Here is a 25,368-nt window from a genome sequence, read left to right as displayed (position 1 = left end):
TATGTTCCTGGAAGGTGAGGTGCTTATTTTCTACAAAAGTGAGTGAAAAGAATAATTTTCACCTACTTTGGTCGAAATAAAATGATAATATATAGGCTCAATATACCACTTTCACACCGCTGTACCCTATCACACTTGATTGGGGTGTGAAAACCGAAACCAGCAAATAACTTTTTCCATACTCAGCTATGTGCCTGGAGGGTGAAAGCATGAACCTGTGAATGAAATGTCACCACCTTGGCAGGGTGCTTGGGGGAGTAAAGCCGGAACCGACGCATGAGATGTTCTGGCCGCGACAAGGTGCTTTTGGGTGTGAAAGCTGGAACCGGCGCAAGAAATGTTCCGGCCGCGGCGTGATGGTTGGGGGGTGAAAGCCGAAAACGGTGCATGAGATGTTCCTGCCGCTGTGAGGTGCTTATTTTCTACAAAAGTAAGTGAAAATAATAATTTTCACCTATTTTGGTAGAAATGAAGTGATAATATATAGGCCCCATATACCTTTTTCGCACTGCTGTACCCTATCACACTTGATTGGGGTGTGAAAACCGGAACTGGCAAATAACTTTTTCCATACGCAGCTATGTGCCTGGAGGGTGAGGTGCTTATTTTCTACAAAAGTGAGTGAAAATAATAATTTTCACCTACTTTGGTAGAAATAAAATGATAATATATAGGCTCAATATACCACTTTCAAACTGCTGTACCCTATCACACTTGATTGGGGTGTGAAAACCGAAACCAGCAAATAACTTTTTCCATACTCAGCTATGTGCCTGGAGGGTGAAAGCTGGAACCTGTGAATGAAATGTCACCACCTTGGCAGGGTGCTTGGGGGAGTAAAGCCGGAACCGACGCATGAGATGTTCTGGCCGCGATGAGGTGCTTTTGGGAGTGAAAGCCGGAACCGGCGCAAGAAATGTTCCGGCCGCGGCGTGATGGTTGGAGGGTGAAAGCCGAAAACGGTGCATGAGATGTTCCTGCCGCTGTGAGGTGGTTATTTTCTACAAAAGTAAGTGAAAATAATAATTTTCACCTATTTTGGTAGAAATGAAGTGATAATATATAGGCCCCATATACCTTTTTCGCACTGCTGTACCCTATCACACTTGATTGGGGTGTGAAAACCGGAACTGGCAAATAACTTTTTCCATACGCAGCTATGTGCCTGGAGGGTGAGGTGCTTATTTTCTACAAAAGTGAGTGAAAATAATAATTTTCACCTACTTTGGTAGAAATAAAATGATAATATATTTACTCAATATACCACTTTCAAACTGCTGTACCCTATCACACTTGATTGGGGTGTGAAAACCGAAACCAGCAAATAACTTTTTCCATACTCAGCTATGTGCCTGGAGGGTGAAAGCTGGAACCTGTGAATGAAATGTCACCACCTTGGCAGGGTGCTTGGGGGAGTAAAGCCGGAACCGACGCATGAGATGTTCTGGCCGCGATGAGGTGCTTTTGGGAGTGAAAGCCGGAACCGGCGCAAGAAATGTTCCGGCCGCGGCGTGATGGTTGGGGGGTGAAAGCCGAAAACGGTGCATGAGATGTTCCTGCCGCTGTGAGGTGCTTATTTTCTACAAAAGTAAGTGAAAATAATAATTTTCACCTATTTTGGTAGAAATGAAGTTATAATATATAGGCCCCATATACCTTTTTCGCACTGCTGTACTCTATCACACTTGATTGGGGTGTGAAAACCGGAACTGGCAAATAACTTTTTCCATACGCAGCTATGTTCCTGGAAGGTGAGGTGCTTATTTTCTACAAAAGTGAGTGAAAATAATAATTTTCACCTACTTTGGTCGAAATAAAATGATAATATATAGGCTCAATATACCACTTTCACACCGCTGTACCCTATCACACTTGATTGGGGTGTGAAAACCAAAACCAGCAAATAACTTTTTCCATACTCAGCTATGTGTCTGGAGGGTGAAAGCTGGAACCTGTGAATGAAATGTCACCACCTTGGTAGGGTGCTTGGGGGAGTAAAGCCGGAACCGACGCATGAGATGTTCTGGCCGCGACGAGGTGCTTTTGGGAGTGAAAGCTGGAACCGGCGCATGAAATGTTCCGGCCATGGCGAGGTGCTTTGTCAAGGTGCCAGATCTGGCGCATGAGATTGCCATGCAGGGGGGTGAAAGCCTAAACTGGCGCATGAGATGTTCCAGGCACTGTGAGGTGCTTGGGGGGTGATAGTCCCTGACAGCTCCTCTAGACTGGCTGCTGCAAAGTACGTACCCGGGGACATGCTCAGTTTGTAAAACTGAGTGCCGGGTCCACAGTTAAGGGTCTAATATGTGCTGTAGCATGTATTTGCAATCACTGTGGCAGGGACTGATAAGGATGACTTGTGTTGTCTGTACAGTATTGCATTTATAAGTGTTACGATGTAAGACACAGTATTAATAAATATTCATGTATGTCATGAACATATTATCGCGCCTCCTTCTTCTTTTTTTCAGGTAGACCTTCTCCATGAATGAATTGTGATGTCAACTACTTACCCACTTACTACATCTCTGGACTACTGTGACGTCATTTTTACTACAGCATATTCCAAACGTCGGATGGCAGAAGCAGCTACCCACAACAGGTAAGGAGGCGCGATAATATCTTGCTGGCATACATGCGTGTTTATCAAATGTGTATATTTGTTATAGACCCGTACATTACGTTTAAAGTTTGATGAATTTAGGTCCTTATATTATTTTATGCAGACAGCGAGCCAAATCAGGACTGATATCTGTGCAGGAGATATCAGTGATATTGTCTGCATTGCCTTTTTATTGAATGTCAAGAATACTTATTTTGTACTAAAGTAGGTGAATATAATAATTTTCACCTACTTTGATAAAAATTAAGTGATAGTACATAGGCCCCATATACCACTTTCACACCGCTGTACCCTATCACACTTGATTGGGGTGTGAAAACTGTACACGGCGAATAACCTGCTCCATATGCAGCTCTGAGCCTGGAGGGTGACAGCTGGAACCTGTGAATGAAATGTCACCACCTTGGCAGGGTGCTTGGGGGAGTAAAGCCGGAACCGACGCATGAGATGTTCTGGCCGCGACGAGGTGCTTTTGGGAGTGAAAGCCGGAACCGGCGCAATAAATGTTCCGGCCGCGGCGTGATGGTTGGGGGGTGAAAGCCGAAAACGGTGCATGAGATGTTCCTGCCGCTGTGAGGTGCTTATTTTCTACAAAAGTAAGTGAAAATAATAATTTTCACCTATTTTGGTAGAAATGAAGTGATAATATATAGGCCCCATATACCTTTTTCGCACTGCTGTACCCTATCACACTTGATTGGGGTGTGAAAACCGGAACTGGCAAATAACTTTTTCCATACGCAGCTATGTGCCTGGAGGGTGAGGTGCTTATTTTCTACAAAAGTGAGTGAAAATAATAATTTTCACCTACTTTGGTAGAAATAAAATGATAATATATAGGCTCAATATACCACTTTCAAACGGCTGTACCCTATCACACTTGATTGGGGTGTGAAAACCGAAACCAGCAAATAACTTTTTCCATACTCAGCTATGTGCCTGGAGGGTGAAAGCTGGAACCTGTGAATGAAATGTCACCACCTTGGCAGGGTGCTTGGGGGAGTAAAGCCGGAACCGACGCATGAGATGTTCTGGCCGCGATGAGGTGCTTTTGGGAGTGAAAGCCGGAACCGGCGCAAGAAATGTTCCGGCCGCGGCGTGATGGTTGGAGGGTGAAAGCCGAAAACGGTGCATGAGATGTTCCTGCCGCTGTGAGGTGCTTATTTTCTACAAAAGTAAGTGAAAATAATAATTTTCACCTATTTTGGTAGAAATGAAGTGATAATATATAGGCCCCATATACCTTTTTCGCACTGCTGTACCCTATCACACTTGATTGGGGTGTGAAAACCGGAACTGGCAAATAACTTTTTCCATACGCAGCTATGTGCCTGGAGGGTGAGGTGCTTATTTTCTACAAAAGTGAGTGAAAATAATAATTTTCACCTACTTTGGTCGAAATAAAATGATAATATATAGGCTCAATATACCACTTTCACACCGCTGTACCCTATCACACTTGATTGGGGTGTGAAAACCAAAACCAGCAAATAACTTTTTCCATACTCAGCTATGTGTCTGGAGGGTGAAAGCTGGAACCTGTGAATGAAATGTCACCACCTTGGTAGGGTGCTTGGGGGAGTAAAGCCGGAACCGACGCATGAGATGTTCTGGCCGCGACGAGGTGCTTTTGGGAGTGAAAGCTGGAACCGGCGCATGAAATGTTCCGGCCATGGCGAGGTGCTTTGTCAAGGTGCCAGATCTGGCGCATGAGATTGCCATGCAGGGGGGTGAAAGCCTAAACTGGCGCATGAGATGTTCCAGGCACTGTGAGGTGCTTGGGGGGTGATAGTCCCTGACAGCTCCTCTAGACTGGCTGCTGCAAAGTACGTACCCGGGGACATGCTCAGTTTGTAAAACTGAGTGCCGGGTCCACAGTTAAGGGTCTAATATGTGCTGTAGCATGTATTTGCAATCACTGTGGCAGGGACTGATAAGGATGACTTGTGTTGTCTGTACAGTATTGCATTTATAAGTGTTACGATGTAAGACACAGTATTAATAAATATTCATGTATGTCATGAACATATTATCGCGCCTCCTTCTTCTTTTTTTCAGGTAGACCTTCTCCATGAATGAATTGTGATGTCAACTACTTACCCACTTACTACATCTCTGGACTACTGTGACGTCATTTTTACTACAGCATATTCCAAACGTCGGATGGCAGAAGCAGCTACCCACAACAGGTAAGGAGGCGCGATAATATCTTGCTGGCATACATGCGTGTTTATCAAATGTGTATATTTGTTATAGACCCGTACATTACGTTTAAAGTTTGATGAATTTAGGTCCTTATATTATTTTATGCAGACAGCGAGCCAAATCAGGACTGATATCTGTGCAGGAGATATCAGTGATATTGTCTGCATTGCCTTTTTATTGAATGTCAAGAATACTTATTTTGTACTAAAGTAGGTGAATATAATAATTTTCACCTACTTTGATAAAAATTAAGTGATAGTACATAGGCCCCATATACCACTTTCACACCGCTGTACCCTATCACACTTGATTGGGGTGTGAAAACTGTACACGGCGAATAACCTGCTCCATATGCAGCTCTGAGCCTGGAGGGTGACAGCTGGAACCTGTGAATGAAATGTCACCACCTTGGCAGGGTGCTTGGGGGAGTAAAGCCGGAACCGACGCATGAGATGTTCTGGCCGCGACGAGGTGCTTTTGGGAGTGAAAGCCGGAACCGGCGCAATAAATGTTCCGGCCGCGGCGTGATGGTTGGGGGGTGAAAGCCGAAAACGGTGCATGAGATGTTCCTGCCGCTGTGAGGTGCTTATTTTCTACAAAAGTAAGTAAAAATAATAATTTTCACCTATTTTGGTAGAAATGAAGTGATAATATATAGGCCCCATATACCTTTTTCGCACTGCTGTACCCTATCACACTTGATTGGGGTGTGAAAACCGGAACTGGCAAATAACTTTTTCCATACGCAGCTATGTGCCTGGAGGGTGAGGTGCTTATTTTCTACAAAAGTGAGTGAAAATAATAATTTTCACCTACTTTGGTAGAAATAAAATGATAATATATAGGCTCAATATACCACTTTCAAACGGCTGTACCCTATCACACTTGATTGGGGTGTGAAAACCGAAACCAGCAAATAACTTTTTCCATACTCAGCTATGTGCCTGGAGGGTGAAAGCTGGAACCTGTGAATGAAATGTCACCACCTTGGCAGGGTGCTTGGGGGAGTAAAGCCGGAACCGACGCATGAGATGTTCTGGCCGCGATGAGGTGCTTTTGGGAGTGAAAGCCGGAACCGGCGCAAGAAATGTTCCGGCCGCGGCGTGATGGTTGGAGGGTGAAAGCCGAAAACGGTGCATGAGATGTTCCTGCCGCTGTGAGGTGCTTATTTTCTACAAAAGTAAGTGAAAATAATAATTTTCACCTATTTTGGTAGAAATGAAGTGATAATATATAGGCCCCATATACCTTTTTCGCACTGCTGTACCCTATCACACTTGATTGGGGTGTGAAAACCGGAACTGGCAAATAACTTTTTCCATACGCAGCTATGTGCCTGGAGGGTGAGGTGCTTATTTTCTACAAAAGTGAGTGAAAATAATAATTTTCACCTACTTTGGTAGAAATAAAATGATAATATATTTACTCAATATACCACTTTCAAACTGCCGTACCCTATCACACTTGATTGGGGTGTGAAAACCGAAACTGGCAAATAACTTTTTCCATACGCAGCTATGTGCCTGGAGGGTGAGGTGCTTATTTTCTACAAAAGTGAGTGAAAATAATAATTTTCACCTACTTTGGTCGAAATAAAATGATAATATATAGGCTCAATATACCACTTTCACACCGCTGTACCCTATCACACTTGATTGGGGTGTGAAAACCAAAACCAGCAAATAACTTTTTCCATACTCAGCTATGTGCCTGGAGGGTGAAAGCTGGAACCTGTGAATGAAATGTCACCACCTTGGCAGGGTGCTTGGGGGAGTAAAGCCGGAACCGACGCATGAGATGTTCTGGCCGCGACGAGGTGCTTTTGGGAGTGAAAGCCGGAACCGGCGCAAGAAATGTTCCGGCCGCGGCGTGATGGTTGGGGGGTGAAAGCCGAAAATGGTGCATGAGATGTTCCTGCCGCTGTGAGGTGCTTATTTTCTGCAAAAGTAAGTGAAAATAATAATTTTCACCTATTTTGGTAGAAATGATGTGATAAAATATAGGCCCCATATACCTTTTTCGCACTGCTGTACCCTATCACACTTGATTGGGGTGTGAAAACCGGAACTGGCAAATAACTTTTTCCATGCGCAGCCATGTGCCTGGAGGGTGAGGTGCTTATTTTCTACAAAAGTGAGTGAAAATAATAATTTTCACCTACTTTGGTAGAAATAAAATGATAATATATGGGCTCAATATACCACTTTCAAACCGCTGTACCCTATCACACTTGATTGGGGTGTGAAAACCGAAACCAGCAAATAACTTTTTCCATACTCAGCTATGTGCCTGGAGGGTGAAAGCTGGAACCTGTGAATGAAATGTCACTACCTTGGCAGGGTGCTTGGGGGAGTAAAGCCGGAACCGACGCATGAGATGTTCTGGCCGCGACGAGGTGCTTTTGGGAGTGAAAGCCGGAACCGGCGCAAGAAATGTTCCGGCCGCGGCGTGATGGTTGGGGGGTGAAAGCCGAAAACGGTGCATGAGATGTTCCTGCCGCTGTGAGGTGCTTATTTTCTACAAAAGTAAGTGAAAATAATAATTTTCACCTATTTTGGTAGAAATGAAGTGATAATATATAGGCCCCATATACCTTTTTCGCACTGCTGTACCCTATCACACTTGATTGGGGTGTGAAAACCGGAACTGGCAAATAACTTTTTCCATACGCAGCTATGTGCCTGGAGGGTGAGGTGCTTATTTTCTACAAAAGTGAGTGAAAATAATAATTTTCACCTACTTTGGTAGAAATAAAATGATAATATATGGGCTCAATATACCACTTTCAAACCGCTGTACCCTATCACACTTGATTGGGGTGTGAAAACCGAAACCAGCAAATAACTTTTTCCATACTCAGCTATGTGCCTGGAGGGTGAAAGCTGGAACCTGTGAATGAAATGTCACTACCTTGGCAGGGTGCTTGGGGGAGTAAAGCCGGAACCGACGCATGAGATGTTCTGGCCGCGACGAGGTGCTTTTGGGAGTGAAAGCCGGAACCGGCGCAAGAAATGTTCCGGCCGCGGCGTGATGGTTGGGGGTGATAGCCGAAAACGGTGCATGAGATGTTCCTGCCTCTGTGAGGTGCTTTTTTTCTACAAAAGTAAGTGAAAATAATAATTTTCACCTACTTTGGTAGAAATGAAGTGATAATATATAGGCCCCATATACCTTTTTCGCACTGCTGTACCCTATCACACTTGATTGGGGTGTGAAAACCGAAACTGGCAAATAACTTTTTCCATGCGCAGCCATGTGCCTGGAGGGTGAGGTGCTTATTTTCTACAAAAGTGAGTGAAAATAATAATTTTCACCTACTTTGGTAGAAATAAAATGATAATATATGGGCTCAATATACCACTTTCAAACCGCTGTACCCTATCACACTTGATTGGGGTGTGAAAACCGAAACCAGCAAATAACTTTTTCCATACTCAGCTATGTGCCTGGAGGGTGAAAGCTGGAACCTGTGAATGAAATGTCACTACCTTGGCAGGGTGCTTGGGGGAGTTAAGCCGGAACCGACGCATGAGATGTTCTGGCCGCGACGATGTGCTTTTGGGAGTGAAAGCCGGAACCGGCGCAAGAAATGTTCCGGCCGCGGCGTGATGTTTGGGGGGTGAAAGCCGAAAACGGTGCATGAGATGTTCCTGCCGCTGTGAGGTGCTTATTTTCTACAAAAGTAAGTGAAAATAATAATTTTCACCTATTTTGGTAGAAATGAAGTGATAATATATAGGCCCCATATACCTTTTTCGCACTGCTGTACCCTATCACACTTGATTGGGGTGTGAAAACCGGAACTGGCAAATAACTTTTTCCATACGCAGCTATGTGCCTGGAGGGTGAGGTGCTTATTTTCTACAAAAGTGAGTGAAAATAATAATTTTCACCTACTTTGGTAGAAATAAAATGATAATATATGGGCTCAATATACCACTTTCAAACCGCTGTACCCTATCACACTTGATTGGGGTGTGAAAACCGAAACCAGCAAATAACTTTTTCCATACTCAGCTATGTGCCTGGAGGGTGAAAGCTGGAACCTGTGAATGAAATGTCACCACCTTGGCAGGGTGCTTGGGGGAGTAAAGCCGGAACCGACGCATGAGATGTTCTGGCCACGATGAGGTGCTTTTGGGAGTGAAAGCCGGAACCGGCGCAAGAAATGTTCCGGCCGCGGCGTGATGGTTGGAGGGTGAAAGCCGAAAACGGTGCATGAGATGTTCCTGCCGCTGTGAGGTGCTTATTTTCTACAAAAGTAAGTGAAAATAATAATTTTCACCTATTTTGGTAGAAATGAAGTGATAATATATAGGCCCCATATACCTTTTTCGCACTGCTGTACCCTATCACACTTGATTGGGGTGTGAAAACCGGAACTGGCAAATAACTTTTTTCCATACGCAGCTATGTGCCTGGAGGGTGAAGTGCTTATTTTCTACAAAAGTGAGTGAAAATAATAATTTTCACCTACTTTGGTAGAAATAAAATGATAATATATGGACTCAATATACCACTTTCAAACCGCTGTACCCTATCACACTTGATTGGGTTGTGAAAACCGAAACCAGCAAATAACTTTTTCCATACTCAGCTATGTGCCTGGAGGGTGAAAGCATGAACCTGTGAATGAAATGTCACCACCTTGGCAGGGTGCTTGGGGGAGTAAAGCCGGAACCGACGCATGAGATGTTCTGGCCGCGACGAGGTGCTTTTGGGAGTGAAAGCCGGAACCGGCGCAAGAAATGTTCCGGCCGCGGCATGATGGTTGGGGGGTGAAAGCCGAAAACGGTGCATGAGATGTTCCTGCCGCTGTGAGGTGCTTATTTTCTACAAAAGTAAGTGAAAATAATAATTTTCACCTATTTTGGTAGAAATGAAGTGATAATATATAGGCCCCATATACCTTTTTCGCACTGCTGTACCCTATCACACTTGATTGGGGTGTGAAAACCGGAACTGGCAAATAACTTTTTCCATACGCAGCTATGTGCCTGGAGGGTGAGGTGCTTATTTTCTACAAAAGTGAGTGAAAATAATAATTTTCACCTACTTTGGTCGAAATAAAATGATAATATATAGGCTCAATATACCACTTTCACACCGCTGTACCCTATCACACTTGATTGGGGTGTGAAAACCAAAACCAGCAAATAACTTTTTCCATACTCAGCTATGTGCCTGGAGGGTGAAAGCTGGAACCTGTGAATGAAATGTCACCACCTTGGCAGGGTGCTTGGGGGAGTAAAGCCGGAACCGACGCATGAGATGTTCTGGCCGCGACGAGGTGCTTTTGGGAGTGAAAGCCGGAACCGGCGCAAGAAATGTTCCGGCCGCGGCGTGATGGTTGGGGGGTGAAAGCCTAAAACGGTGCATGAGATGTTCCTGCCGCTGTGAGGTGCTTATTTTCTGCAAAAGTAAGTGAAAATAATAATTTTCACCTATTTTGGTAGAAATGAAGTGATAAAATATAGGCCCCATATACCTTTTTCGCACTGCTGTACCCTATCACACTTGATTGGGGTGTGAAAACCGGAACTGGCAAATAACTTTTTCCATACGCAGCTATGTGCCTGGAGGGTGAGGTGCTTATTTTCTATAAAAGTGAGTGAAAATAATAATTTTCATCTACTTTGGTAGAAATAAAATGATAATATATGGACTCAATATACCATTTTCAAACCGCTGTACCCTATCACACTTGATTGGGGTGTGAAAACCGAAACCAGCAAATAACTTTTTCCATACTCAGCTATGTGCCTGGAGGGTGAAAGCTGGAACCTGTGAATGAAATGTCACCACCTTGGCAGGGTGCTTGGGGGAGTAAAGCTGGAACCGACGCATGAGATGTTCTGGCCGCGACGAGGTGCTTTTGGGAGTGAAAGCCGGAACCAGCGCAAGAAATCTTCCGGCCGCAGAGTGATGGTTGGGGGGTGAAAGTCGAAAACGGTGCACGAGATGTTCCTGCTGCTGTGAGGTGCTTTTTTTCTACAAAAGTAAGTGAAAATAATAATTTTCACCTACTTTGGTAGAAATGAAGTGATAATATATAGGCCCCATATACCTTTTTCGCACTGCTGTACCCTATCACACTTGATTGGGGTGTGAAAACCGGACCTGACAAATAACTTTTTCCATACGCAGCTATGTGCCTGGAGGGTGAGGTGCTTATTTTCTACAAAAGTGAGTGAAAATAATAATTTTAACCTACTTTGGTAGAAATAAAATGATAATTTATGGACTCAATATACCACTTCCACACCGCTGTACCCTATAACACTTGATTGGGGTGTGAAAACCGAAACCAGCAAACAACTTTTTCCATACTCAGCTATGTGCCTGGAGGGTAAAAGCATGAACCTGTGAATGAAATGTCACCACCTTGGCAGGGTGCTTGGGGGAGTAAAGCCGGAACCAACGCATGAGATGTTCTGGCCGCGACAAGGTGCTTTTGGGTGTGAAAGCTGGAACCAGCGCAAGAAATCTTCTGGCCGCAGAGTGATGGTTGGGGGGTGAAAGTCGAAAACGGTGCACGAGATGTTCCTGCTGCTGTGAGGTACTTATTTTCTACAAAAGTAAGTGAAAATAATAATTTTCACCTACTTTGTTAGAAATGCACCTACTTTGTTAGAAATGAAGTGATAAAATATATAGAGCCCCATATACCTTTTTCACACTGCTGTACACTATCACACTTGATTGGGGTGTGAAACCCGAAACTGGCAAATAACTTTTTCCATACGCAGCTATGTGCCTGGAGGGTGAGGTGCTTATTTTCTACAAAAGTGAGTGAAAATAATAATTTTCACCTACTTTGGTAGAAATAAAATGATAATATATGGACTCAATATACCACTTTCACACCACTGTACCCTATCACACTTGATTGGGGTGTGAAAACCGAAACCAGCAAATAACTTTTTCCATACTCAGCTATGTGCCTGGAGGGTGAAAGCTGGAACCTGTGAATGAAATGTCACCACCTTGGCAGGGTGCTTGGGGGAGTAAAGCCGGAACCGACGCATGAGATGTTCTGGCCGCGACGAGGTGCTTTTGGGAGTGAAAGCCGGAACCGGCGCAAGAAATGTTCCGGCCGCGGCGTGATGGTTGGGGGGTGAAAGCCGAAAACGGTGCATGAGATGTTCCTGCCGCTGTGAGGTGCTTATTTTCTACAAAAGTAAGTGAAAATAATAATTTTTACCTATTTTGGTAGAAATGAAGTGATAATATATAGGCCCCATATTCCTTTTTCGCACTGCTGATCCCTATCACACTTGATTGGGGTGTGAAAACCGGAACTGGCAAATAACTTTTTCCATGCGCAGCTATGTGCCTGGAGGGTGAGGTGCTTATTTTCTACAAAAGTGAGTGAAAATAATAATTTTCACCTACTTTGGTAGAAATAAAATGATAATATATAGGCTCAATATACCACTTTCACACCGCTGTACCCTATCACACTTGATTGGGGTGTGAAAACCAAAACCAGCAAATAACTTTTTCCATACTCAGCTATGTGCCTGGAGGGTGAAAGCTGGAACCTGTGAATGAAATGTCACTACCTTGGCAGGGTGCTTGGGGGAGTAAAGCCGGAACCGACGCATGAGATGTTCTGGCCGCGACGAGGTTCTTTTGGGAGTGAAAGCTGGAACCGGCGCATGAAATGTTACGACCATGGCGAGGTGCTTTGGCAAGGTGCCAGATCTGGCGCATGAGATTGCCATGCTTTTGCGATGTGCATGAAGGGGGTTGAAAGCCTAAACTGGCGCATGAGATGTTCCAGGCACTGTGAGGTGCTTGGGGGGTGATAGTCCCTGACTGCTGCTGGCTAAATCAATCAGCTAGCTGCTGCAGAGGAGAAGGAGGAATCTTGCACAATCAGGTGCAATGACGGCTTTCCTGTTTTGAGCCCATTCAGCAGCAGTAGTAGACAGTCAGATGGACAAGCATTCATGTGGCAGGAACCTTTGTGTGACATCACAATCTGCCCTCTATGACATCACAAGCTGCTCACTCGGATTCCGGAACCTGACAGCCAGACAGTCACTTGGAACAGACAGGCAGACAGGACAGTCATGTGTAGGTGAGCTGGGTGGGCCAATGTTTTCTTTTATTGGCAGTTACCACCCAAATGATGGTCCGAAGAAGGTAAGTGATACTTTGTCTAAATCCCCCTCTCAATGATCATCAATTGTTTGGCTCAGAAAAAATTGAAGAGGAAAAAAAATTCCCAAAACAAAAGAGAGAAAAGAGAAAAGAAAAAATATAAGTTTAACAAAAGAAAACAAAATATAAGAGAAGCGAAAAAGAAATAAAAGAAAAACAAAACAAAAACCAAGCCATTTCAAATCGAGAGGGAGGGGGGTCCAAAAATTCCATTGCTGTGTTCCAGTTGATGTTTCTGTGGTAAGATCGTAGGTAAGTCACATAGTGTTTGTATATATATTGGGAGGGCGCAGCGATTGATAAGTCATTTAATTTAGGCAGGCTTCCGGTCTTTTGGCTAGGCCGCACATGCTGATTTCAAGTGTAGTGTCACGTCAAGTATTAAACTGCCTCGATTCCAGAAAGTACAATTCAAGGAGTCAAGAAATAGTCACAAAATGATACACTGGAGGCAGGATTTCAAACTTTTTATGCACAAGGGTTAAACCTTGAAGCAAATGCATGCATTTCTAAATACAAAGTTAGAACAAAGGTGCACAAACAATTGATACACCAAATCAAGTGCCAGGAATGGAATTAGTCTATTTTTGGATAACAGATTAGGGTGGTGCACCGGTCCTGGAAGTACTGCAATACAAGGTCAATGCGTGGAGTGGACAGAGCTTGCTGCAAAATACGTACCCGGGGACCTGCTCAGTTTGTAAAACTGAGTGCCGGGTCCACAGTTAAGGGTCTAATATGTGCTGTAGCATGTATTTGCAATCACTGTGGCAGGGACTGATAAGGATGACTTGTGTTGTCTGTACAGTACTGCATTTATGAGTGTTACGATGTAAGACACAGTATTAATAAATATTCATGTATGTCATGAACATATTATCGCGCCTCCTTCTTCTTTTTTTCAGGTAGACCTTCTCCATGAATGAATTGTGATGTCAACTACTTACCCACTTACTACATCTCTGGACTACTGTGACGTCATTTTTACTACAGCATATTCCAAACGTCGGATCTCAGAAGCAGCTACCCACAACAGGTAAGGAGGCGCGATAATATCTTGCTGGCATACATGCGTGTTTATCAAATGTGTATATTTGTTATAGACCCGTACATTACGTTTAAAGTTTGATGAATTTAGGTCCTTATATTATTTTATGCAGACAGCGAGCCAAATCAGGACTGATATCTGTGCAGGAGATATCAGTGATATTGTCTGGATTGCCTTTTTATTGAATGTCAAGAATACTTATTTTGTACTTAAGTAGGTGAATATAATAATTTTCACCTACTTTGATAAAAATTAAGTGATAGTACATAGGCCCCATATACCACTTTCACACCGCTGTACCCTATCACACTTGATTGGGGTGTGAAAACTGTACACGGCGAATAACCTGCTCCATACGCAGCTCTGTGCCTGGAGAGTGAAAGCTGGAACCTGTGAATGAAATGTTCCCGACTTGGCAAGTTGCTTGGGGGAGTAAAGCCGGAACCGACGCATGAGATGTTCTGGCCGCGACGAGGTGCTTTTGGGAGTGAAAGCCGGAACCGGCGCAAGAAATGTTCCGGCCGCGGCGTGATGGTTGGGGGGTGAAAGCCGAAAACGGTGCATGAGATGTTCCTGCCGCTGTGAGGTGCTTATTTTCTACAAAAGTAAGTGAAAATAATAATTTTCACCTACTTTGGTAGAAATGAAGTGATAATATATATATACCTTATTTGCACTGCTGTACCCTATCACACTTGATTGGGGTGTGAAAACCGGAACTGGTGAATAACTTTTTCCATACTCAGCTATGTGCCTGGAGGGTGAAAGCTGGAACCTGTGAATGAAATGTCACCACCTTGGCAGGGTGCTTGGGGGAGTAAAGCCGGAACCGACGCATGAGATGTTCTGGCCGCGACGAGGTGCTTTTGGGAGTGAAAGCCGGAACCGGCGCAAGAAATGTTCCGGCCGCGGCGTGATGGTTGGGGGGTGAAAGCCGAAAACGGTGCATGAGATGTTCCTGCCGCTGTGAGGTGCTTATTTTCTACAAAAGTAAGTGAAAATAATAATTTTTACCTATTTTGGTAGAAATGAAGTGATAATATATAGGCCCCATATTCCTTTTTCGCACTGCTGATCCCTATCACACTTGATTGGGGTGTGAAAACCGGAACTGGCAAATAACTTTTTCCATGCGCAGCTATGTGCCTGGAGGGTGAGGTGCTTATTTTCTACAAAAGTGAGTGAAAATAATAATTTTCACCTACTTTGGTAGAAATAAAATGATAATATATAGGCTCAATATACCACTTTCACACCGCTGTACCCTATCACACTTGATTGGGGTGTGAAAACCAAAACCAGCAAATAACTTTTTCCATACTCAGCTATGTGCCTGGAGGGTGAAAGCTGGAACCTGTGAATGAAATGTCACTACCTTGGCAGGGTGCTTGGGGGAGTAAAGCCGGAACCGACGCATGAGATGTTCTGGCCGCGACGAGGTTCTTTTGGGAGTGAAAGCTGGAACCGGCGCATGAAATGTTACGACCATGGCGAGGTGCTTTGGCAAGGTGCCAGATCTGGCGCATGAGATTGCCATGCTTTTGCGATGTGAATGAAGGGGGTTGAAAGCCTAAACTGGCGCATGAGATGTTCCAGGCACTGTGAGGTGCTTGGGGGGTGATAGTCCCTGACTGCTGCTGGCTAAATCAATCAGCTAGCTGCTGCAGAGGAGAAGGAGGAATCTTGCACAATCAGGTGCAATGACGGCTTTCCTGTTTTGAGCCCATTCAGCAGCAGTAGTAGACAGTCAGATGGACAAGCATTCATGTGGCAGGAACCTTTGTGTGACATCACAATCTGCCCTCTATGACATCACAAGCTGCTCACTCGGATTCCGGAACCTGACAGCCAGACAGTCACTTGGAACAGACAGGCAGACAGGACAGTCATGTGTAGGTGAGCTGGGTGGGCCAATGTTTTCTTTTATTGGCAGTTACCACCCAAATGATGGTCCGAAGAAGGTAAGTGATACTTTGTCTAAATCCCCCTCTCAATGATCATCAATTGTTTGGCTCAGAAAAAATTGAAGAGGAAAAAAAATTCCCAAAACAAAAGAGAGAAAAGAGAAAAGAAAAAATATAAGTTTAACAAAAGAAAACAAAATATAAGAGAAGCGAAAAAGAAATAAAAGAAAAACAAAACAAAAACCAAGCCATTTCAAATCGAGAGGGAGGGGGGTCCAAAAATTCCATTGCTGTGTTCCAGTTGATGTTTCTGTGGTAAGATCGTAGGTAAGTCACATAGTGTTTGTATATATATTGGGAGGGCGCAGCGATTGATAAGTCATTTAATTTAGGCAGGCTTCCGGTCTTTTGGCTAGGCCGCACATGCTGATTTCAAGTGTAGTGTCACGTCAAGTATTAAACTGCCTCGATTCCAGAAAGTACAATTCAAGGAGTCAAGAAATAGTCACAAAATGATACACTGGAGGCAGGATTTCAAACTTTTTATGCACAAGGGTTAAACCTTGAAGCAAATGCATGCATTTCTAAATACAAAGTTAGAACAAAGGTGCACAAACAATTGATACACCAAATCAAGTGCCAGGAATGGAATTAGTCTATTTTTGGATAACAGATTAGGGTGGTGCACCGGTCCTGGAAGTACTGCAATACAAGGTCAATGCGTGGAGTGGACAGAGCTTGCTGCAAAATACGTACCCGGGGACCTGCTCAGTTTGTAAAACTGAGTGCCGGGTCCACAGTTAAGGGTCTAATATGTGCTGTAGCATGTATTTGCAATCACTGTGGCAGGGACTGATAAGGATGACTTGTGTTGTCTGTACAGTACTGCATTTATGAGTGTTACGATGTAAGACACAGTATTAATAAATATTCATGTATGTCATGAACATATTATCGCGCCTCCTTCTTTTTTTCAGGTAGACCTTCTCCATGAATGAATTGTGATGTCAACTACTTACCCACTTACTACATCTCTGGACTACTGTGACGTCATTTTTACTACAGCATATTCCAAACGTCGGATCTCAGAAGCAGCTACCCACAACAGGTAAGGAGGCGCGATAATATCTTGCTGGCATACATGCGTGTTTATCAAATGTGTATATTTGTTATAGACCCGTACATTACGTTTAAAGTTTGATGAATTTAGGTCCTTATATTATTTTATGCAGACAGCGAGCCAAATCAGGACTGATATCTGTGCAGGAGATATCAGTGATATTGTCTGGATTGCCTTTTTATTGAATGTCAAGAATACTTATTTTGTACTTAAGTAGGTGAATATAATAATTTTCACCTACTTTGATAAAAATTAAGTGATAGTACATAGGCCCCATATACCACTTTCACACCGCTGTACCCTATCACACTTGATTGGGGTGTGAAAACTGTACACGGCGAATAACCTGCTCCATACGCAGCTCTGTGCCTGGAGAGTGAAAGCTGGAACCTGTGAATGAAATGTTCCCGACTTGGCAAGTTGCTTGGGGGAGTAAAGCCGGAACCGACGCATGAGATGTTCTGGCCGCGACGAGGTGCTTTTGGGAGTGAAAGCCGGAACCGGCGCAAGAAATGTTCCGGCCGCGGCGTGATGGTTGGGGGGTGAAAGCCGAAAACGGTGCATGAGATGTTCCTGCCGCTGTGAGGTGCTTATTTTCTACAAAAGTAAGTGAAAATAATAATTTTCACCTACTTTGGTAGAAATGAAGTGATAATATATATATATACCTTATTTGCACTGCTGTACCCTATCACACTTGATTGGGGTGTGAAAACCGGAACTGGTGAATAACTTTTTTCATACGCATCTATGTGCCTGGAGGGTGAGGTGCTTATTTTCTACAAAAGTGAGTGTAAATAATAATTTTCACCTACTTTGGTAGAAATAAAATGATAATATATAGGCTCAATATACCACTTTCACACGCTGTACCCTATCACACTTGATTGGGGTGTGAAAACCGAAACCAGCAAATAACTTTTTCCATACTCAGCTATGTGCCTGGAGGGTGAAAGCATTTACCTGTGAATGAAATGTCACCACCTTGGCAGGGTGCTTGGGGAGTGAAGCCGGAACCGACGCATGAGATGTTCTGGCCACGACAAGGTGCTTTTGGGTGTGAAAGCCGGAACCGGCGCAAGAAATGTTCCGGCCGCGGAGTGATGGTTGGGGGGTGAAAGCCGAAAACGGTGCACGAGATGTTCCTGCCGCTGTGAGGTACTTATTTTCTACAACAGTAAGTGAAAATAATAATTTTCACCTACTTTGGTAGAAATGAAGTGATAAAATATATAGAGCCCCATATACCTTTTTCACACTGCTGTACCCTATCACACTTGATTGGGGTGTGAAAAACGAAACTGGCAAATAACTTTCCATATGCAGCTATGTGCCTGGAGGGTGAGGTGCTTTTTTTCTACAAAAGTGAGTGAAAATAATAATTTTCACCTACTTTGGTCGAAATAAAATGATAATATATAGGCTCAATATACCACTTTCAAACCGCTGTACCCTATCACACTTGATTGGGGTGTGAAAACCGAAACCAGCAAATAACTTTTTCCATACTCAGCTATGTGCCTGGAGGGTGAAAGCTGGAACCTGTGAATGAAATGTCACCACCTTGGCAGGGTGCTTGGGGGAGTAAAGCCGGAACCGACGCATGAGATGTTCTGGCCGCGACGAGGTGCTTTTGGGAGTGAAAGCCGGAACCGGCGCAAGAAATGTTCCGGCCGCGGCGTGATGGTTGGGGGGTGATAGCCGAAAACGGTGCATGAGATGTTCCTGCCTCTGTGAGGTGCTTTTTTTTCTACAAAAGTAAGTGAAAATAATAATTTTCACCTACTTTGGTAGAAATGAAGTGATAATATATAGGCCCCATATACGTTTTTCGCACTGCTGTACCCTATCACACTTGATTGGGGTGTGAAAACCGGACCTGACAAATAACTTTTTCCATACGCAGCTATGTGCCTGGAGGGTGAGGTGCTTATTTTCTACAAAAGTGAGTGAAAATAATAATTTTCACCTACTTTGGTAGAAATAAAATGATAATATATGGGCTCAATATACCACTTTCACACCGCTGTACCCTATCACACTTGATTGGGGTGTGAAAACCGAAACCAGCAAATAACTTTTTCCATACTCAGCTATGTGCCTGGAGGGTGAAAGCATGAACCTGTGAATGAAATGTCACCACCTTGGCAGGGTGCTTGGGGGAGTAAAGCCGGAACCGACGCATGAGATGTTCTGGCCGCGACAAGGTGCTTTTGGGTGTGAAAGCTGGAACCGGCGCAAGAAATGTTCCGGCCGCGGCGTGATGGTTGGGGGGTGAAAGCCGAAAACGGTGCATGAGATGTTCCTGCCGCTGTGAGGTGCTTATTTTCTACAAAAGTGAGTGAAAATAATAATTTTCACCTACTTTGGTAGAAATGAAGTGATAATATATAGGCCCCATATACCTTTTTCGCACTGCTGTACCCTATAACACTTGATTGGGGTGTGAAAACCGGACCTGACAAATAACTTTTTCCATACGCAGCTATGTGCCTGGAGGGTGAGGTGCTTATTTTCTACAAAAGTGAGTGAAAATAATAATTTTCACCTACTTTGGTAGAAATAAAATGATAATTTATGGGCTCAATATACCACTTTCACACCGCTGTACCCTATCACACTTGATTGGGGTGTGAAAACCGAAACCAGCAAATAACTTTTTCCATACTCAGCTATGTGCCTGGAGGGTGAAAGCATGAACCTGTGAATGAAATGTCACCACCTTGGCAGGGTGCTTGGGGGAGTAAAGCCGGAACCGACGCATGAGATGTTCTGGCCGCGACAAGGTGCTTTTGGGTGTGAAAGCTGGAACCGGCGCAAGAAATGTTCCGGCCGCGGCGTGATGGTTGGGGGGTGAAAGCCGAAAACGGTGCATGAGATGTTCCTGCCGCTGTGAGGTGCTTATTTTCTACAAAAGTGAGTGAAAATAATAATTTTCACCTACTTTGGTAGAAATGAAGTGATAATATATAGGCCCCATATACCTTTTTCGCACTGCTGTACCCTATCACACTTGATTGGGGTGTGAAAACCGGAACTGGCAAATAACTTTTTCCATACGCAGCTATGTGCCTGGAGGGTGAGGTGCTTATTTTCTACAAAAGTGAGTGAAAATAATAATTTTCACCTACTTTGGTAGAAATAAAATGATAATATATGGGCTCAATATACCACTTTCACACCGCTGTACCCTATCACACTTGATTAAATACGGTACTTATTTTCTACAAAAGTAAGTGAAAATAATAATTTTCACCTATTTAGGTAGAAAGGAAGTGATAATATATAGGCCCCATATACCTTTTTCGCACTGCTGTACCCTATCACACTTGATTGGGGTGTGAAAACCGGAACTGGCAAATAACTTTTTCCATACGCAGCTATGTGCCTGGAGGGTGAGGTGCTTATTTTCTACAAAAGTGAGTGAAAATAATAATTTTCACCTACTTTGGTAGAAATAAAATGATAATATATGGGCTCAATATACCACTTTCACACTGCTGTACCCTATCACACTTGATTGGGGTGTGAAAACCGAAACCAGCAAATAACTTTTTCCATACTCAGCTATGTGCCTGGAGGGTGAAAGCATGAACCTGTGAATGAAATGTCACCACCTTGGCAGGGTGCTTGGGGGAGTAAAGCCGGAACCAACGCATGAGATGTTCTGGCCGCGACAAGGTGCTTTTGGGAGTGAAAGCCGGAACCGGCGCAAGAAATGTTCCGGCCGCGGCGTGATGGTTGAGGGGTGAAAGCCGAAAACGGTGCATGAGATGTTCCTGCCTCTGTGAGGTGCTTTTTTTCTACAAAAGTAAGTGAAAATAATAATTTTCACCTATTTTGGTAGAAATTAAGTGATAATATGTAGGCCCCATATACCTTTTTCACACTGCTTTTCCCTATCACACTTGATTGGGGTGTGAAAACCGGAACTGGCAAATAACTTTTTCCATGCGCAGCTATGTGCCTGGAGGGTGAGGTGCTTATTTTCTACAAAAGTGAGTGAAAATAATAATTTTCACCTACTTTGGTAGAAATAAAATGATAATATATGGGCTCAATATACCACTTTCACACCGCTGTACCCTATCACACTTGATTGGGGTGTGAAAACCGAAACCAGCAAATAAATTTTTCCATACTCAGCTATGTGCCTGGAGGGTGAAAGCTGGAACCTGTGAATGAAATGTCACCACCTTGGCAGGGTGCTTGGGGGAGTAAAGCCGGAACCGACGCATGAGATGTTCTGGCCGCGACGAGGTGCTTTTGGGAGTGAAAGCCGGAACCGGCGCAAGAAATGTTCCGGCCGCGGCGTGATGGTTGGGGGGTGAAAGCCGAAAACGGTGCATGAGATGTTCCTGCCGCTGTGAGGTGCTTATTTTCTACAAAAGTAAGTGAAAATAATAATTTTCACCTATTTTGGTAGAAATAAAGTGATAATATATAGGCCCCATATACCTTTTTCGCACTGCTGTACCCTATCACACTTAATTGGGGTGTGAAAACCGGAACTGGCAAATAACTTTTTCCATACGCAGCTATGTGCCTGGAAGGTGAGGTGCTTATTTTCTACAAAAGTAAGTGAAAATAATAATTTTCACCTACTTTGGTAGAAATAAAATGATAATATATGGGCTCAATATACCACTTTCAAACCGCTGTACCCTATCACACTTGATTGGGGTGTGAAAACCGAAACCAGCAAATAACTTTTTCCATACTCAGCTATGTGCCTGGAGGGTGAAAGCTGGAACCTGTGAATGAAATGTCACCACCTTGGCAGGGTGCTTGTGGGAGTAAAGCCGGAACCGACGCATGAGATGTTCTGGCCGCAACGAGGTGCTTTTGGGAGTGAAAGCCGGAACCGGCGCAAGAAATGTTCCGGCCGCGGCGTGATGGTTGGGGGTGATAGCCGAAAACGGTGCATGAGATGTTCCTGCCTCTGTGAGGTGCTTTTTTTCTACAAAAGTAAGTGAAAATAATAATTTTCACCTACTTTGGTAGAAATGAAGTGATAATATATAGGCCCCATATACCTTTTTCGCACTGCTGTACCCTATCACACTTGATTGGGGTGTGAAAACCGGACCTGACAAATAACTTTTTCCATACGCAGCTATGTGCCTGGAGGGTGAGGTGCTTATTTTCTACAAAAGTGAGTGATAATAATAATTTTCACCTACTTTGGTAGAAATCAAATGATAATTTATGGGCTCAATATACCACTTTCACACCGCTGTACCCTATCACACTTGATTGGGGTGTGAAAACCGAAACCAGCAAATAACTTTTTCCATACTTAGCTATGTGCCTGGAGGGTGAAAGCATGAACCTGTGAATGAAATGTCACCACCTTGGCAGGGTGCTTGGGGGAGTAAAGCCGGAACCGACGCATGAGATGTTCTGGCCGCGACAAGGTGCTTTTGGGTGTGAAAGCTGGAACCGGCGCAAGAAATGTTCCGGCCGCGGAGTGATGGTTGGGGGGTGAAAGTCGAAAACGGTGCACGAGATGTTCCTGCCGCTGTGAGGTACTTATTTTCTGCAAAAGAAAGTGAAAATAATAATTTTCACCTACTTTGGTAGAAATGAAGTGATAAAATATATAGAGCCCCATATACCTTTTTCGCACTGCTCTACCCTATCACACTTGATTTGGGTGTGAAAACCGGAACTGGCAAATAACTTTTTCCATACGCAGCTATGTGCCTGGAAGGTGAGGTGCTTATTTTCTACAAAAGTGAGTGAAAATAATAATTTTCACCTACTTTGGTCGAAATAAAATGATAATATATAGGCTCAATATACCACTTTCACACCGCTGTACCCTATCACACTTGATTGGGGTGTGAAAACCAAAACCAGCAAATAACTTTTTCCATACTCAGCTATGTGCCTGGAGGATGAAGGCTGGAACCTGTGAATGAAATGTCACCACCTTGGCAGGGTGCTTGGGGGAGTAAACCCGGAACCGACGCATGAGATGTTCTGGCCGCGACGAGGTGCTTTTGGGAGTGAAAGCCGGAACCGGCGCAAAAAATGTTCCGGCCGCGGCGTGATGGTTGGGGGGGTGAAAGCCGAAAACGGTGCATGAGATGTTCCTGCCGCTGTGAGGTGCTTATTTTCTGCAAAAGTAAGTGAAAATAATAATTTTCACCTATTTTGGTAGAAATTAAGTGATAATATATAGGCCCCATATACCTTTTTCGCACTGCTGTACCCTATCACACTTGATTGGAGTGTGAAAACCAGACCTGACAAATAACTTTTTCCATACGCAGCTATGTGCCTGGAGGGTGAGGTGCTTATTTTCTACAAAAGTGAGTGCAAATAATAATTTTCACCTACTTTGGTAGAAATAAAATGATAATATATAGGCTCAATATACCACTTTCACACCACACCGCTGTACCCTATCACACTTGATTGGGGTGTGAAAACCAAAACCAGCAAATAACTTTTTCCATACTCAGCTATGTGTCTGGAGGGTGAAAGCTGGAACCTGTGAATGAAATGTCACCACCTTGGTAGGGTGCTTGGGGGAGTAAAGCCGGAACCGACGCATGAGATGTTCTGGCCGCGACAAGGTGCTTTTGGGAGTGAAAGCCGGAACCGGCGCAAGAAATGAAGTGATAATATATAGGCCCCATATACCTTTTTTCGCACTGCTGTACCCTATCACACTTGATTGGGGTGTGAAAACCGGAACTGGCAAATAAATTTTTCCATACGCAGCTATGTGCCTGGAAGGTGAGGTGCTTTTTTTCTACAAAAGTAAGTGAAAATAATAATTTTCACCCACTTTGGTAGAAATGAAGTGATAATATATAGGACTCAATATACCACTTTCAAACCGCTGTACCCTATCACACTTGATTGGGGTGTGAAAACCGGACCTGACAAATAACTTTTTCCATACGCAGCTATGTGCCTGGAGGGTGAGGTGCTTATTTTCTACAAAAGTAAGTGAAAATAATAATTTTCACCGACTTTGGTAGAAATGAAGTGATAAAATATATAGAGCCCCATATACCTTTTTCACACTGCTGTACCCTATCACACTTGATTGGGGTGTGAAAACCGAAACTGGCAAATAACTTTTTCCATATGCAGCTATGTGCCTGGAGAGTGAGGTGCTTATTTTCTACAAAAGTGAGTGAAAATAATAATTTTCACCTACTTTGGTCGAAATAAAATGATAATATATAGGCTCAATATACCACTTTCACACCGCTGTACCCTATCACACTTGATTGGGGTGTGAAAACCAAAACCAGCAAATAACTTTTTCCATACTCAGCTATGTGCCTGGAGGGTGAAAGCTGGAACTTGTGAATGAAATGTCACCACCTTGGCAGGGTGCTTGGGGGAGTAAAGCCGGAACCGACGCATGAGATGTTCTGGCCGCGACGAGGTGCTTTTGGGAGTGAAAGCCGGAACCGGCGCAAGAAATGTTCCGGCCGCGGCGTGATGGTTGGGGGGTGAAAGCCGAAAACGGTGCATGAGATGTTCCTGCCGCTATGAGGTGCTTATTTTCTACAAAAGTAAGTGAAAATAATAATTTTCACCTATTTTGGTAGAAATGAAGTGATAATATATAGGCCCCATATACCTTTTTCGCACTGCTGTACCCTATCACACTTGATTGGGGTGTGAAAACCGGAACTGGCAAATAACTTTTTCCATACGCAGCTATGTGCCTGGAGGGTGAGGTGCTTATTTTCTACAAAAGTGAGTGAAAATAATAATTTTCACCTACTTTGGTAGAAATAAAATGATAATATATGGACTCAATATACCACTTTCAAACCGCTGTACCCTATCACACTTGATTGGGGTGTGAAAACCGAAACCAGCAAATAAATTTTTGCTGGTTTCAGACAATAACAGTCGTGCGGTTTAGACAGCTGATAATCAAACAAAACAGAGAAGCCACAAATGTTCTGGTACAATAATTGAATGCTGGTGGTTATAAACTGATATTGGCGCACTGCGCTGGCAGATTGTTTTGAAGATTAGAAGTTAAATCAATGTACAATCCGCTGGTATCCCAATATACCCGTTGTGCGCTTTAGACAGCTAATAATAGAAAAGACCTCTGTCCGACTGACTGATAATGCCACAAGTAACCAATACAACAATTTCTAAATATAAGAGGTACTGTCTCGTCTGGGCGCACTGGCTGGATGTATTCACCGTTGGAAAATTTAATCAGAGAGAATATATATTCTGATATAGACAGCGTGGTATGATCTGTGGAGCAGAGCTCAGACGCGATGGCAGTCTGAGGTTGCTCCCGTAC

The 25,368-nt window shown here is 43.7% G+C and overlaps 2 long non-coding RNA genes across 8 annotated transcripts in view; both read left to right on the top strand.

The window, feature by feature from the left end:
• LOC146042592 (uncharacterized) overlaps positions 1 to 25,368 on the top strand; it is a 750,533-nt gene that overhangs the window by 238,703 nt on the left and 486,462 nt on the right. The window lies entirely within an intron of this gene.
• Positions 13,906 to 25,368, top strand: part of LOC146041855 (uncharacterized) — a 32,742-nt gene continuing 21,279 nt past the window's right edge. Inside the window, exons 1-2 of the long non-coding RNA XR_014463625.1 lie at positions 13,906 to 14,033; positions 16,927 to 17,057. This is a non-coding gene — a long non-coding RNA (uncharacterized LOC146041855). The remainder of the gene's footprint in view (positions 14,034 to 16,926; positions 17,058 to 25,368) is intronic.

Source organism: Crinia signifera, chromosome 19 (assembly GCF_055691185.1).
Source record: "Crinia signifera chromosome 19, ASM5569118v1, whole genome shotgun sequence".
Lineage (NCBI taxonomy): Eukaryota > Metazoa > Chordata > Amphibia > Anura > Myobatrachidae > Crinia > Crinia signifera.
This window is presented reverse-complemented; position numbering and strand designations above follow the sequence as displayed.